At 40.2% G+C, this 14420-nt stretch overlaps 1 long non-coding RNA gene across 2 annotated transcripts in view; it reads left to right on the top strand.

The window, feature by feature from the left end:
- Positions 1-14420, top strand: part of LOC144037115 (uncharacterized) — an 80246-nt gene that overhangs the window by 37713 nt on the left and 28113 nt on the right. The window contains exons 4-5 of one of the 2 annotated variants that reach the window (XR_013288820.1): positions 443-547; positions 5644-5701. This is a non-coding gene — a long non-coding RNA (uncharacterized LOC144037115). Of the gene's footprint in view, positions 1-442; positions 548-5643; positions 5702-14420 lie in introns of those variants that run through there. The other variant, XR_013288819.1, reaches the window with a different exon arrangement.

Genomic DNA, 14420 nt, shown 5'->3' with positions numbered 1-14420 from the left:
GCCCAAGGCGCAGGTGTCAAACTCAAGCAACAAATGTTAGCATTTATAACTTTCAATAATATATGCCAGAAATTCCAGGACATCAACCGCTTCAGTACACAGGATCCATATATGGTATAAACGTTTACAGATGAATTGACACAGTCATGGAGGCATTCATTTAACTAAACTCAACTTTATTTATAAAGCACTTAAAAAAGCAAAAAAATCCTCAGTGTATACAAAGTGCATGAAGTAAAAAAAAATAAAAATAGACATACAAAGAATTAATAAGCACGGGGCCCAAATCTGAACCCTGTGGAACACCATATGACATGGTGGACATTTAGCAATGTTTATTGTTGGCGTTGTACTTTTAAAAAAGTGGTGATAGCGCTGCATCATACTGAGCGGTGTTTCTAATATCCTGTTTCATCCTTTTGTCCATCATTCGGTTCTGGAGGAGAGCGAATCTTGAGCATTGTACGGCAAACTCACTGTAGTTGGAGCTCATCTCAGAACATCGCATGTATCATCATCACCGGCTGTGGAGGAATGTTTCACTTTGGTGAGTTTTTGTTCTTACTTTCAAGTAGCGAAGTCAATCAGGAATATGTTTTGCAATCCGGGTGCTTTGTTCTGTGGCACGCAGTCGTGTATTCCCTTCTTTCTTCATCCATCCCTCCTTTCATGCATCTCACATCCATCCTCTTTTCTCCCCCTCCCGCACCCCCCTTCCTTTCAGCTGCCTCTCTTGCGCGGACTCGCTCCCTCCCCTCACGTCGCTGTCTCTTTCCCAACGTGTCATTAAGTCTAACCTCTGTGGCAGCGTCAAAGCCAAGCAGACCAGCTAAATGGGCCCATAGAGACGGAGATAGATAGATGGTGGGAGGGGGGCCGGCGCTTTTGCAGTCCATCCTCTTTTTTAGTCTTTTTGTGCGCTTGCTCGTGTGTGTATTTTGCGCGCTCGTATTGTTGCCTCGTGCACGTGTCTGTGTGCCCCCCCCCCCCCCATTTCATAAACACCTTGTTGACTGTCATTTTCTCCGCTGTGTTTACTTCCCTGACCAGTCATCTTGGTGCGCACACACACACACGCAAACAGTTAAAAAAAAAAAAAAAACGTGTGCTTCAAAGTCGTGTGTAACAACATCCTTTAATTCCTTCACCAAACATGATAATTGGTAAGCATCAAGCGCCAATATTTTATTTCCCCTACTGTGAAAGACTCAGTGTTTTATTGTATTGGGAGCTCATTTCATTTGGAGACAAGGCATAAACAAATAGTGTTTCTCTTGTTTGGAACAGTTTTTAAGCTTTTCTTCCATTTTTTTTTTTAAACCAACCGTGAGTAGCCCTTCCTCTGCAAAGCAAACAGTGCCATCTAGTGAAAGTCCTCCTCCTGCTGCTCTATTCAAAAGACATCAGAGATGGAAAAGCCTCCAAGGCCATGAGTTTTCAAATGATCAGAAATAGATGCAGAGGATGTATTCTTATATTTTCAGTGTAAGACAATTCAGAACCTGATTTGATAAGACATGACGTGCGACTCTCACACACAACAATTTGTGGTTAGTCTGGAATCTTCTTCACGTTCTATTTTGAATGTTTCTTTCCCCTCTATTTTTTTTAAATGTGTTTACAGCTTCCTCCACTTCATAAAGACACTTCATTTAGGGTACTGGGTTATTTGTGTTGGTGGAAAAAGTTGAGGCAAAAAACTATTTGGTGCTCCCTTACAAGTATGTTGCCGTGTCTTGTTTTAGCACGTTGTATAAGATTGCCTCGCCATCTTAAACCTCCTCGAAAAGCTTCCATTTCAACATGGCGCTCTAATGCGGAATCTCTGTGTGCAGATAATGCATTTTTCTTGAAAGAGGGCGGCAACTTGTTTTTCTTTGGTTTCTGTGGGCTGTTTAAATGGCCACGCTGGACCTGACCCAGCTCACGTATTCCATCCCTGGTCTCCGATGGGAACATCCTGGCACTGATGCGATTAGCCCACTTCATCCATAACGATGTTTTAGCTCGATAGAGGTGGTGAAGTATGCCTGGGAAGGAAAAAAAAAAAGATCATAAACCAATTGGAGTTCTCTTCTCGTGGCCCTGGGCGACAAGCACGACCTCCTTGATACTATCTGAGGCCTTATCGCGGGTGCGGAAAGTACCGAGACCAAGGCCTCGACACGCCCCAGACTGGTCTCACAAGGGGCACGCCAAGACCCTTGGGGCTTGCCAGTCATTATGTTCAGCGGCTACCTTTTTAGACCAACATACTGTACAGTATTTATACGAGATAAAATAGAAGTCTCAAGCGATTTTTTTTCGAGGCAATCATTGCAATCAACGATTTCTGCAACCGTCAACGAGGCTTGTGCACCTGTCGACTGGTATTTCAGCCCACTCTTGTGCGCAAACTTCTCCAGCTGTCTCTGGTGTGAAGGGTTCCTTCTCCTGGCTGCATGTTGCAACTCCTTTTGCGGTTGATCATTTTCATCAGGGCTCGTCCACTTCAGAATAGTGTATTTTTCGTAGCCATTTTTGGATGTGTGTTCTTGTTATTTTTTTGCTGCTAGAGGGAGTATAACATTTTGTTGAAGAATGACCAAACCATCCATCCAACTGGGCCTCACATACTGTGCATTTCCTCATGTATACAGCAGGCACAGTATTTGACTGAGAGCAGCCCTCAGTGGTGAACTTAAGCCACTTGGGTGAACATAGACACGAGTTATACAACGTCACTCTGCCGCTTATTGAACAGGGCAAGTCAAACGACCCTGACTCCTCCACTGTAAGTCAACCTGTTCATTATTGTTTCTAACAATAGCTTGGCACTTCTATTACAGCCTGTACACAAAAGTGGCCTCAGAGAAGCTCATCAGTGGACTTTTCCAAGTTTGCTTTGCTGACTGACTTTGGTGCTTGTTGTTTGTCAGTTTGTACAGTTATACTTGCGCTTTCTTCTCCATCTTTCTTCTTTTTCTTTCTTTCCTATGTCTTCTTAAATGCCTCATTCTCTGAGACGGTAGTAGCCTGATAATCCCAAATTGAAAAGTTTGTGGTGTAATAATAAATCATGGATCATTTTTAACAGCCATTAAAATGGAGAATCGTGGACTAAAGTGAACACTTGATGAAGGTCGCTCAGGTCATGAAATCTTTTACAAGCGTGACTATCAATTTCTTCATTACCAAATGATAAATACCTCAAGAAACAATTATAAAAACCCAAGAAAAATATCTCTGTTGAATGATCCATTCAATATCATGCTACATTTGGCTTGATTAGTACATACCTGGACTATTAGCAAACCATTAAACATTGACCCGCTACCCAAGTTTTGGAAAGGCTGGTCTTTAGTATGTGTATTAGCTGGTGATAATCAACTGAACTGTTGAAGAGCTTTACTTGCTCCTAAAAATGGAGATCATGGATGCCCACTTTTTTCTAGGCTCCTTAAGAAGTCTTAAAAGGGCATTGAATCCATGAATCTAAAAACCACGACTTAATTAGTATTTAAATGTCTGAAATAAATCTTTACCAACTATTTATTTTTTACGCATAAGTACGATTCTATGCTTGTAAATAGTCTAAAATCTCATACTGAATTAACATTCTTAACTCATCCAATGCCATTGATGGCTATAGACGTCAAAGATCCATTTGAACTGGGCCGGCAGCGAAACTGATCAAATGGCTTTCATGGTTTTAGTTGGGCCTCTTACACTCTAAAAACATTTGGGTCAAATTTACACCAAATTGGGTCAACATGTTGGGTTGTTCAATTACCCCAAAATCATCTCATATGAATAACCCACAAACCAACCCAAGGTCAAATGAATAACCCGCAAAACAAAACTAATTGGGTTTATTTGTGGGTTATTCATTTAATTTAACCCAACATTTGGGGCTAAATACCTCAAAAAGTTTGGTCGGTTCATTTTTGACCCAATTCAATTGGGTCATTCAACTAACCCAAAAAAGTTGGGTCAAATGAATAACTCACAAAACAACCCAAAAATTGTTTTGATTTGTGGGTTATTCATTTAATTTGACCCAACTTTTAGGGTTAAATAACTAAAAAAGTTGGGTTGGTCCATTCTTGACCCAATTTTGGGCTATTTTGACCCAACAGTTTTTAGAGTGTAAGGAGAAGATTCTTTAATCTATCTTGCAAAACTAGCTCTCTGTTCTTGCTGCCAATCTTGATATTAGTGCTCAGTTCTGTGTGCTCCTCCACATAAATTGATCCAATGTAGTGAATCAATGGGATATTCCTTCCCAGTAGCATATCCTGGTTATGGTGCGTTGACGATTAAAATAGAACTCAAGCCATCTCACGTTCCCTCGCGACTTTCGACTGGTGCACTCCAAACTTTCTAACCCCAGTCTGAGATTGTTATTCCTGGGCAAGGTGATACTTTAATAGCCTTCTTGCTGCCCTCGATTGGCGATGTGAGTGATAATAGCACCAATATTCGGCGGAGAAAAAAATGGGAAGGGGTTAGTTTTCCCCAATGCCTCAGTTTGGGAAGTCAAGGACCGTCACAGAGACGATGAAAAGATTCAGAAACACTATACAGTTCCCGTTCCAAGTATTGGATATCTTTGTTTTTCTTGGAGAAGAGTATAAACGAACGACGCCTTTAGATCAGTTGGCACTCTTTAAGTCATAAGTTAGAATAGTTTCATATTGGCAAAAAGTCTTTAATCATGAAGAAACCTCAGACTGACAAACTGTTCTTGGAAAGGTTATTGAACAGAAATGTTACCGAGGTCAATACTTGACATCTTTGACTTTCTCTGATTTAGTTGATATTTTTTGGAAAAATCCATTCTTGACGGACACTTTTTTGGACGTCTTCAGCTTGCTCTTCCATCCTTAAAACTGCTTTCCCCCCCATTTAATTCCACGTTTCTCGCCAAGCCCAGCATTCATAACTGAAAATCTTGCTGTTCACACGTTTTCTTACACAAATCAATACAGAACAGCAATTTGATGTGTGGTTTGGGAAGCATAAACAGTAAAATAAATAAAATGAAATAAAATAAAAATACATGTAGACTATGATGCATTGAGTTTAAAATCCACTCACTGGAAACATGCATGAAATGCGGTCACTGTTATTCAAATCTTTATTTTTGGAAACATTAAGGGACTAAAAAAAGTTATTTTAATCATTATAGGTTTTTTAAATTGATTAATCTGTTAGCGGAATTTGATTCTGCCAAATATAAGGATCATTATCGGCCTCAAAAATTCCATATCGATCAAGCCCCTTGTCCTTACAGTTGGCAGTGGTGTGGAAGTGCATTGCCTTATACTGGATGTTTTTGTTTTGTTTGTTTTGTTATGAGATATACAAAGTGTAAAAACAGTTCCTTTGTAACACAAGTCAGCCAATCTTTGACTACTTCCCCACCTTTAAAAAAAAAAATACCAATGCTAAAGCCAAGCTGCGTCCAAGAAACATCTCATAGCCTATAGCGAGAGCCCACAAATCCTCTCCTTGGCATTTTCGCCGTCTTAAAGAAAACACTTAAATCCATGGAATTAAGCACTTTACATGCAGGATGATGAAGAGGGACATATAGGCAGTCAGAAAAGCGTAGGGAAGGTTTCTTTAGCGGGCTGAGCTTTGTTCCCTGGTGTGTTCCAGCTCTCCAGTGAGGTCCTGGCCTGGACGTAGTGGATCAGTCTTGGACCAAAGGGGAGAAAGTAAAGGGACCCAAGTCTACACAGACGCCAGTCCCACCACAATGAGCCACTTTAGGCCCTTGTGGTTAGGCCTCAGAGGCTGGCTGCCAGTTAGCTGCAGCTCCGTCCATCTTCTGCCTGTTCTCTCGACTCCCCTCTCCTATTTCTCCAACATTCTGCTTTTAAAAAAAAAAACATTTGGACTTGTTTTTTTTGTCTCCCTTAATCCTCCTTACCGAGAATTATCTGCCATTGAGGAGCAGGATGGTAGAAGTGGGAGTGATTTCACAAAGGGGAAGTATCAGGGGGGAAGAAACCTCAGAGTTAATCCTGACAGATGGACCTGTTATGGACCCCCCCAACTTCCACACACACACACACACACACACACACACACACACACACACACGCGCACACACACACACACACACACACACACAGAAACCCTCCCTCTTGTTCCCCCAGGGTGAAGAGGTCAGGACTAGGGGGACCAGGCAGGTACTGCAGGTGGAGAAGGGGGAGTGAAGTAAAGTTTCTGTTTTCTGCAACTTTTCAGGACACACAACCAACATGAATCGTGTTATATCGTGTAACGTGCACTCAAAAAACAGTTTGGTCAAAAATAACCCATATTGGGTCAAAAATGGACCGACCCAACTTTTTGGGTCAGTTGAATGACCCATCATTTAAATAACCCAAAAAGTTGGCTCAATTGAATAACCCAAAAAGTTGTGTCAAATGAATAACCCACTAAACACATATAATTGGGTTGCTTTGTGTGTTAGTAATTTAATTTGACCCAACGTTTTGTGTTAAATAACTCAAAAAGTTCATTTTTTTTGCACAATTCAATTGTGTTATTCATTTAACCCAAAATGTTGGGTCAAATGAATAACCCACAAAACAACCAAAAACGTGCGTTGCTTCGTGGAATATTAATTTATTATGACCCAATTTTGGGATTTAAATAATTCAAAAAGTTGGGTTAGTTCATTTTTGACCCAATTCAATCAATCGGGTTATCCAATTAACCCAAAAAGTTCGGTCAAATGAATAACAGACAAAACAACCCCCTAAAAATGGGTTGCTTTGTGGGATATTAATTTATTTCGAACCAATTTTTGGGGGTTAAATAACTCAAAAAGAAAAAACAATTTTTAAAGTGTGCATAATTATTTTATTTTTTTTATCGGGAATCAATCATCTTTGGTATTTTGGACATGAACCTTTGAATATTTTTCTTCCATGCTGTCTTTTCACCAGCTCTGTTGACCGTTGGACTGCGATGGTCAGTACATAGAGAGCACTCGGTATTGTTTCAATGAAAGGAGGTAAAGGTCACGGCCCATTGGTTGGCTGCATACTTTCATCCCGACAGCCTACCTGCCTGTCAAAAGAAAATGTTGGGAGTCAGAAGACAATGGTCCCTCTATTGCACTCTGCTTAGCCTGGAGGAGCAACAGCTTAAAGAGAAGCCCCCGAACTCTTTCTTGTTCCCGCTATCTTTCTTTCTTTCCTCTTTCTTGGCTCTTTGGGTGCCACGTGAAAACTGTTGTCTACCTGTGTGAGTGATCAGAAGAGGAAGAATAAGTGCAAGGGGGCAAAGGGTGGGTCCCCCCACCTTTTGTTGGACTCCAGACTCCCTGCTGTTTTTCTCTTCCTCCTCCTCCTCCCTTCTTTCACCCCCACTTGGTCCTCATCCTTCCATCTCAAGGGAAGCAGCATAATAAGGAGGTATGGTTTTGCCATCCCTTCTTCTGTCTCTAATTAACTCCGTCGCCTTGAGTCGCTTCATGTTTGTGTCCGTTTGACACGCGGGCTTTGACGTCTTTCTTAACGTAATCCCTCGAAGATAGACATCACCCGAATGGGTCAGTTTACTCCTGCGAAGCGGTTGGAAAATAAACGGTGAAGACCACAGTTGAATACAGTTTTGGCCTCGAGTATGGAATGACAGATTAGATGTTTCGCTGAGATGATCACAATGATAGAACCTTCCAGAAAGGAAAAAGTTTCAAAATTCATGCAGACCTCAAAGCCAGGTCCTCAAATGTTCAAGACTTAAGGAAGAAAGGATTGGTGGCAACAGCAGAAGAGAAGGGAGGGGCGGAGGGATGTGACTTCACCTTTGTGCTGACCTGCCTCCTTTTGAAGCGATTACCTGTCGGGAGACTTTCAGCACAGGACAATAAAGATCACATGCAACGCTGCATACTTTTCGGCCTGTATCACCATATGCTGATGTCTGCACCTACACACTCATGTACACACACATACATACACACACGCTGAGCAGACACAAGTATGCAGGGCGGCTACTCTGGCTTGCAGGTAGACACATACCACAAAATCCCTAATGACTACCTGCCTGGTATTCCAGAATGGGGGGGGGTTGGTGTGTGTCTTTATTGTTCTGGAGAACTGAAAGAACAGCTCTTATGAATCGATGGAGAGCCGCTTAAAAAAAAGAAAGAAAAAAAAAAGGATCTCAGGGTTTTGATTGACGGCGCCGAGCTCCCGGGAGGACCGTTGAATGCTTGAGTTTCTGTCGGAAACACAAAGGGCATGCAGAGTAGAAAGGCCACAGTGACACAGGGGAGGGAAAGTCTGGCTCCGCAGAGATGGCCGTACTGGTCCCTTGAGTGCCAAACTCCAGTTATGTAACATAAGTCGGAACGCCTCCGCTGTCAGAAAGAGGAAAGAATGTGGACGTGCTAAAAAGTCGCAGGTAGTTTTCAAGAGCTCAGATCAATGCAGCCTGATTAAGAAAATAATAACATGATGCATTCTCAGTGTGCTGTCAAAGCTGTTGTCTAAACAAGCAATTATCAACATGTCTATTATCAGAGGTGGCAAAGTACTCGCAGGCTGTACTTAAAGACTCTATAAAACCAAAATTAATTTGACACGCCACAGAGTGTTAACAAACCCGTCGAATTCGAATGATTTTGAAAAATTGTCAAGTCAAATGAGGCATCGAGCTCTCCTGCTCTTAAATGCTGAAGCCACACCCCCAAGTACCACTACTGTATACATACGCAATGAAAACAATGGTAGCTTTACGAGCCTCACCTTCAAAATTTAATAGTTTCTGCGGACTGTAATCTAAAAAATTATTTACACTCATTAGTGGGACTCATAACTCACTAACGACCAACAAAAAAGAAATAACCAAAACAAACACCAGATCGCCACAATTCAGTTTATGGTTCTGTCTTTACAGAGTTAAAGCAATTATCTTCAAAAATGTATCTGAAAATTTCGTAGCAAAAACTAGCGTAAAACGTTGCATGAAATCCCGAGTCTGCCAAGTTTCGGAAAGTCAGTGGTTGTCAGTGCGCCCCCCAGTGGACAAAATGAGCAGCAACAATTCATTTTGTTTGTGTTCTGTCCTCATGGGCCACTTTGTACCCTTGATGGGCCGGTTCTGGCCCACGGGCTGTATGTTTGACACCCCTGAACGAATATGTGATTTCACATTGAAGGGTATATAAGTCCAAATTCTTGTGTACTAAACTAACTAAAAATACTCTACCAGTAGTTTCACAATAAGAATCTTAATTTTATGTGTGCCTGGCTCGAAAGTGAAGCGTGGAGAGTCTCTGTCGCCATAAATCACGACAATCCAGCCATGTTTTTGTGGTTAAATAATAATAAAAAATACAATACAGTACATAATGTATGTGAAACCTGAAAAGCCAATACAGGATCAAAGTTTTTCTGTTGTAGCACATATGCTCAATTGCTGGGTGTGAGTCGCCAACTGTAATTTTTTTTCCCGATGGTCCACTTCAGTTGCTTTCAGTCCCGTCACTTAGTGTGCAGAAAGAATTAATACAGAAGTTAAAATGAATGTTTTCTGTCAATTATAGACAATGCTTATTTTGATGACTTTGTACTAGGGAGAAACACTTTTTTTTTTTTTTTCTTATTGTACGTGAACCTAAAATTTAGCTTTTTCAACCAAAGTCAGCTAGGATAAGCTATAACTCACTTCGAAAGCCATTGTCGCTGTTATGACGCAAAACACAAATTGCCAAAAAGTTGTTTTTTCCAGAAGCAAAAAAATATTTCATAAAACCACACCTCAAATGACTGTTATTAGACATATTTAGCACCAGGAACATGTCTCTTAATGTTTACAGCCACCACTATTCAGTATGTCATGTGTGCATTTTAATGTCTTTAAGTGGACAAAATCACAAGTTCCCAATCCACGTAATAATAGGCTCTCTTTAAGCCAAAATTTGAGTCATATATGTAACTCACATCTTGTAAGAGTGTAAAAGCAAGATGTTTACGCAAAGCTCACAATGTCATCGTAATTCATTGACATTTAAATAAGCTTATTGATTTGTTTACGAACAGTTTTATCAGGTTAGGTTTGGTGGTGGGGAGAGGAGAAGCTGCAGTAAAACAGGCCAAAATTCGGATAGATGAGATCAGTAGCTAACTCAACATTGTTTATTTAAAAAAAAAAAAGTGCGTACAGTGCTGAGGTTGGTACTTGTCCACCTTTCAGTCAACTTTTAAATAGATAAGACTTGCGTCTGTGTTTTTGTGTCTGTCCTCGAGGCTAGGCGGGAGGGCCCAATATTCATTGTGTTCTCTTGTAATTATTTTGTTTATTTGCATCCGGCTTTGGCTTGCTTGTAATTAAGGTCTGCATAAACTTTTTGGTTGCTGTACTTTTTTCCTATTCTGGGAATCGCCCCCCTCCTCTCTCTTCCCTTACACCTTTCGTCTCCGTTCTGATGTCGCCTCGCTCCACATCAGTCGACTTCATCAGCGCCTTGCCGGGTCGCACACACGCAGTGCTACGTGTATGTGTGTGTGCGACTTTGAGTGTGGGGGGGGGGGGGGACCACAGCGTTCTTTTTCCTTTTTTTTCGATTCTAATCAGCTCGTCGCCATTTTTCCTTAATGATAGGGCTGGTGCCGCAGCTACTGGGTGTGACGCCCGAGCTGGCAGTAGACGTAATCTTATGTATGCCTGCGCTATCATGTAGACAGGCGACCAGTCACTTCTTCCGTTCAGGGACCACTGTTGTGTTGATGCCATATGCGCACATGCAAATATTGTGTTGTCAGGGTTAGCTCACCGCTCATGTTTATCTGGATTGTACACATTATCAGATTATTTAGAGGTGGTGGATATTTGGCGCCTTGGACTTTAGTGGGGGACTTAACTGACTTAATACAGCCACTATCAGATCATCAATGCTGTAGAACAGGGGTTACCAGGGGTCACTTCTTGGGTATTGATTAATGCGAAAGGCAACCGGTTTGACACGTACTTTTTAAGTAACACGTTTGCTCAACCAGTAGTCTTTCGTCACAATAGCTATGATTTGGTCATGCGCTAAAATGCTGACCTTTGACCTATGCTATTATTTACCCCCCAAATATTATTACCAAATTTACTCTAGTGCAAGTGTAATTTAAAAGTAAAATAAAATAAACATTATTTGTTGCATCTTACTGGTGAGCAGAGTTTTTTTCTTTTTTCTTTTTTTTTCTTTTTTTTAAAGACCTGTAACACAAAAAAAAGGTGTGCAATTGTTAGAATAATCCAATCAATCAAGAGTCCAGAAATAATGAACAATTTAAATAAAATAAATCATTTCAATAGTCGAATTTGGGCATAGCAAGTTTTTGCAGTCAAAAGAAGGAAAAATACTGATGAAGACGAATTTACAATTTGATTGGCTAAAGAAACAGCACTATTGCTATACAGAATTTTTTTTCCCCCCAGACTGATACCAGTATGAGCACTCAACTCGAGTAGTTACTGATACCGATACCGAGTACTGATCCCACTAGCACTTTTGCGACATACATTTTCCTGCCCAAATAAATGAAAAATAATTTTAAAGACATGTAGCATTTTTTTTAGCACAAAATTGCCGCCCAACATTAGTAGCAATTTTCTATTCTTCAAATTTCTAGTTCCTGCTCGTAAAACTGCCACAAGAGGTATCGGCCGCTGTCGTCAGTTCAGATACCTTGAAATAATGCTGAGTGTCAGCCTGATACTGATACCTGGTATCGCTACTCGCGCATCCCTATATTGCTAATCTCATTAGATGTCCTTTCAAAAATAAATGTTAATACAATGGATAGTACCATCTATAGGAGATTACAGAAATTGTAGTTATTTTCAATTTTAAAAAATTGTCAATTGACAACGAAATTGTGGAAAATTATACATTTTTAATGTTATACTTTTTTTTGGGGGGGGGGGGTTTAAAGTTGAATTTTACATTTGATTCCAGACAATTATTTGTGAAATTAGGATACATTTGTGAACGTATTTTAACAATCAATATATGTATTTCTAATGGCGTTTTTATTGTAAAAGAACAAAAATATTGTGTTTTTACAGTTTTGTGATTTCATGTTATTTTACATTTGTCATGTAAAAGCAGTTTATTTGTGTAAATTAAATGATATTTAATGGAAAAAACAGTAAAATAAGTAAAATTCAGTTATATTAGTTTTTCTTTTTTTTTTTACAGTGTAGTAAAGTTGAGCAATTACGTTCATGTCAGTTGTAAATGCCGGTCACCGAAATGTGTGCTTATTCCATGAATTCAATCCATTTTCACTCTTGATCATCAATAGGTAAACATAATTCATTTGAGTCAGTCATGTCTTCTCCGTATGGCGTCGTCGGCTCTTCAAAGTTACACACCTTTGACATGACGCTTTAGGCTAAAGTACACAAGACAGTGTGTATATTTTTGAGGCGACGCCTCTCTTGACAGTCGAACACACGCACACACACACATACTGAGCAATTCTGTTGACGCTTGGCGGAATGTAAAGCTTGCACATAAATCGAACCAATGAGTGTGAAATGCCGTATAGAATCACGAGCGCGCACACACGCACACTCTCACACTGATTGACAGGAGTTGCTACCTGAGCCCCCCCCCCCCCCTCACCCCCCATCTGCTACCTGCTCTCCCTTCCATCATAGGTTTTGATCACTGACCTGTCAAAGTCTCCCCCAACACAAATACACACACCGAACTGCACACTTAATATATGCTGACCCTAACTTAAAGCTTCTTATAAACTAAAAGATGTCACTTTCTGGCCATGAGCAAATCTTAGATGTCTTCATGCATAACATAAGGAATACAGATAAATAAAAGCAAACTTATTATTAACTTAATTACATTTTAGCACATTACACACAAAATCCAGCCCTGATTTATTTTTATTTTTTTGTGTTAAAACTCCGAGATTCAACGTCATTACGAGACATCCCATTTTGGGTCAGAACCAGAACAGTAGCAGAGAGAGGGAGAGTGGAAATGGAGAGTAGAGTTAGAGGAGTGTGGAGAGATGGATTTTTCCTCTCTTTCTCCCCCCCATGAGATGTCATGACAGCTCCTTTCATCCTCGCTGAGGCCCTCGTGTTAGTGCTGGCACTGCTCTCTGCCTGCCACTTTACCTGACACACGCAGGCCAAACACACACGTGTGCAAGTGTAAAGCCGCCATACATGAAATAGGAACACGAGATCCAACCTATACTGGAGGGAGGGAAACTCCTCAAGAACACACCGAGGGACCTCGAGAAATAATTGAATTGGGATATTTTTTTTCTTCAATATTGCAATTTAAAACACAATTATTATGCTAAAATAAAGGCAAATGAACCATCAATTAATATGAAAGACATCATTTGAGATTTTGCATCACACACACACACACCAAGCGTCTCGTATGCAACATCCAAGGTCTCCGAGGTGCACCGTGCCTTGTAATTAGCTGAGAATTGTCAGAGAGCCGCCAGCACCGGCACTCCATAATCACAACCTTCATCTCCGTCCGACTCGACCTTCCCTCACTTCTCTCGTTTTGACTTCGCCGCCGTCTGGTTTTGTCTCACTTTCTCGATCTCTTTAGCTTTCTGTTTCATTCGCTCTTAACACATATTTCTAAAGTAGAGGGTGTAACACTTCGACATCTAATCAATTATCAATTGATCATTATATTTGTTATCAATGTAACATTTAGACATCTTTTTTTAAATTAAAAAATGTCCAAATGCTCGGAATTTGAGCTCATTGACTCCGATTTCTGTAGCCCACCCTCATGAACGCGGATTGATTATCTTTTTGTTAACCAAAATTGACTTGGGCTAAATCGTTGATCATTGTTTCCCAATTTTTCTCGTTACAAACCAAACCAGTAACTGAATCGTAATTGAACGCTGTCAATTTGAGATAATGTCCTCTTTGAAAAAAAGGATTGAAAGAAAACTTTTTCTTAACCCAAGATTCATCGATTATTTATTTATTTATTTATTTTAAATCGGCAGATTGATCGATTACTGAAATAATCATTAGTCGTGGTCCTATTCCAAAGTGTACTAAGTCTTCAAATTATGTACCCAATATCTAAATTTCCTTGATCCTTAACTCTTTGACTGACAGACGTTTTCAGAAAAGGGATGCCATGGGTGCCAGCCGATTTAAGCATTTTGACTGATCTTTCAAGATCCACAGAAAATTATGTGTTTGGACTATGGAAACACACATACTACCAAATGAAAGATTGGACTCTCATCTTTCATCAGAAAAAAAAGTTTGTTTCTACCTTATTCCGTTTTTCAGTAATCAACAATAGAAAATGGTTAGTTTCGCCTCTGTTTTGAAACAAACGTCTTTTAACGTCTTTGGCACTCCTCCATAGGATTTTACTAAACGTTATTTAACGTTTTTGG

The sequence above is a fragment of the Vanacampus margaritifer genome, chromosome 17, assembly GCF_051991255.1.
Source record: "Vanacampus margaritifer isolate UIUO_Vmar chromosome 17, RoL_Vmar_1.0, whole genome shotgun sequence".
Taxonomy (NCBI): Eukaryota; Metazoa; Chordata; class Actinopteri; order Syngnathiformes; family Syngnathidae; genus Vanacampus; species Vanacampus margaritifer.
The sequence above is the reverse complement of the archived record's forward strand: the minus strand, read 5'-3'. Positions and strand labels throughout refer to the sequence as shown.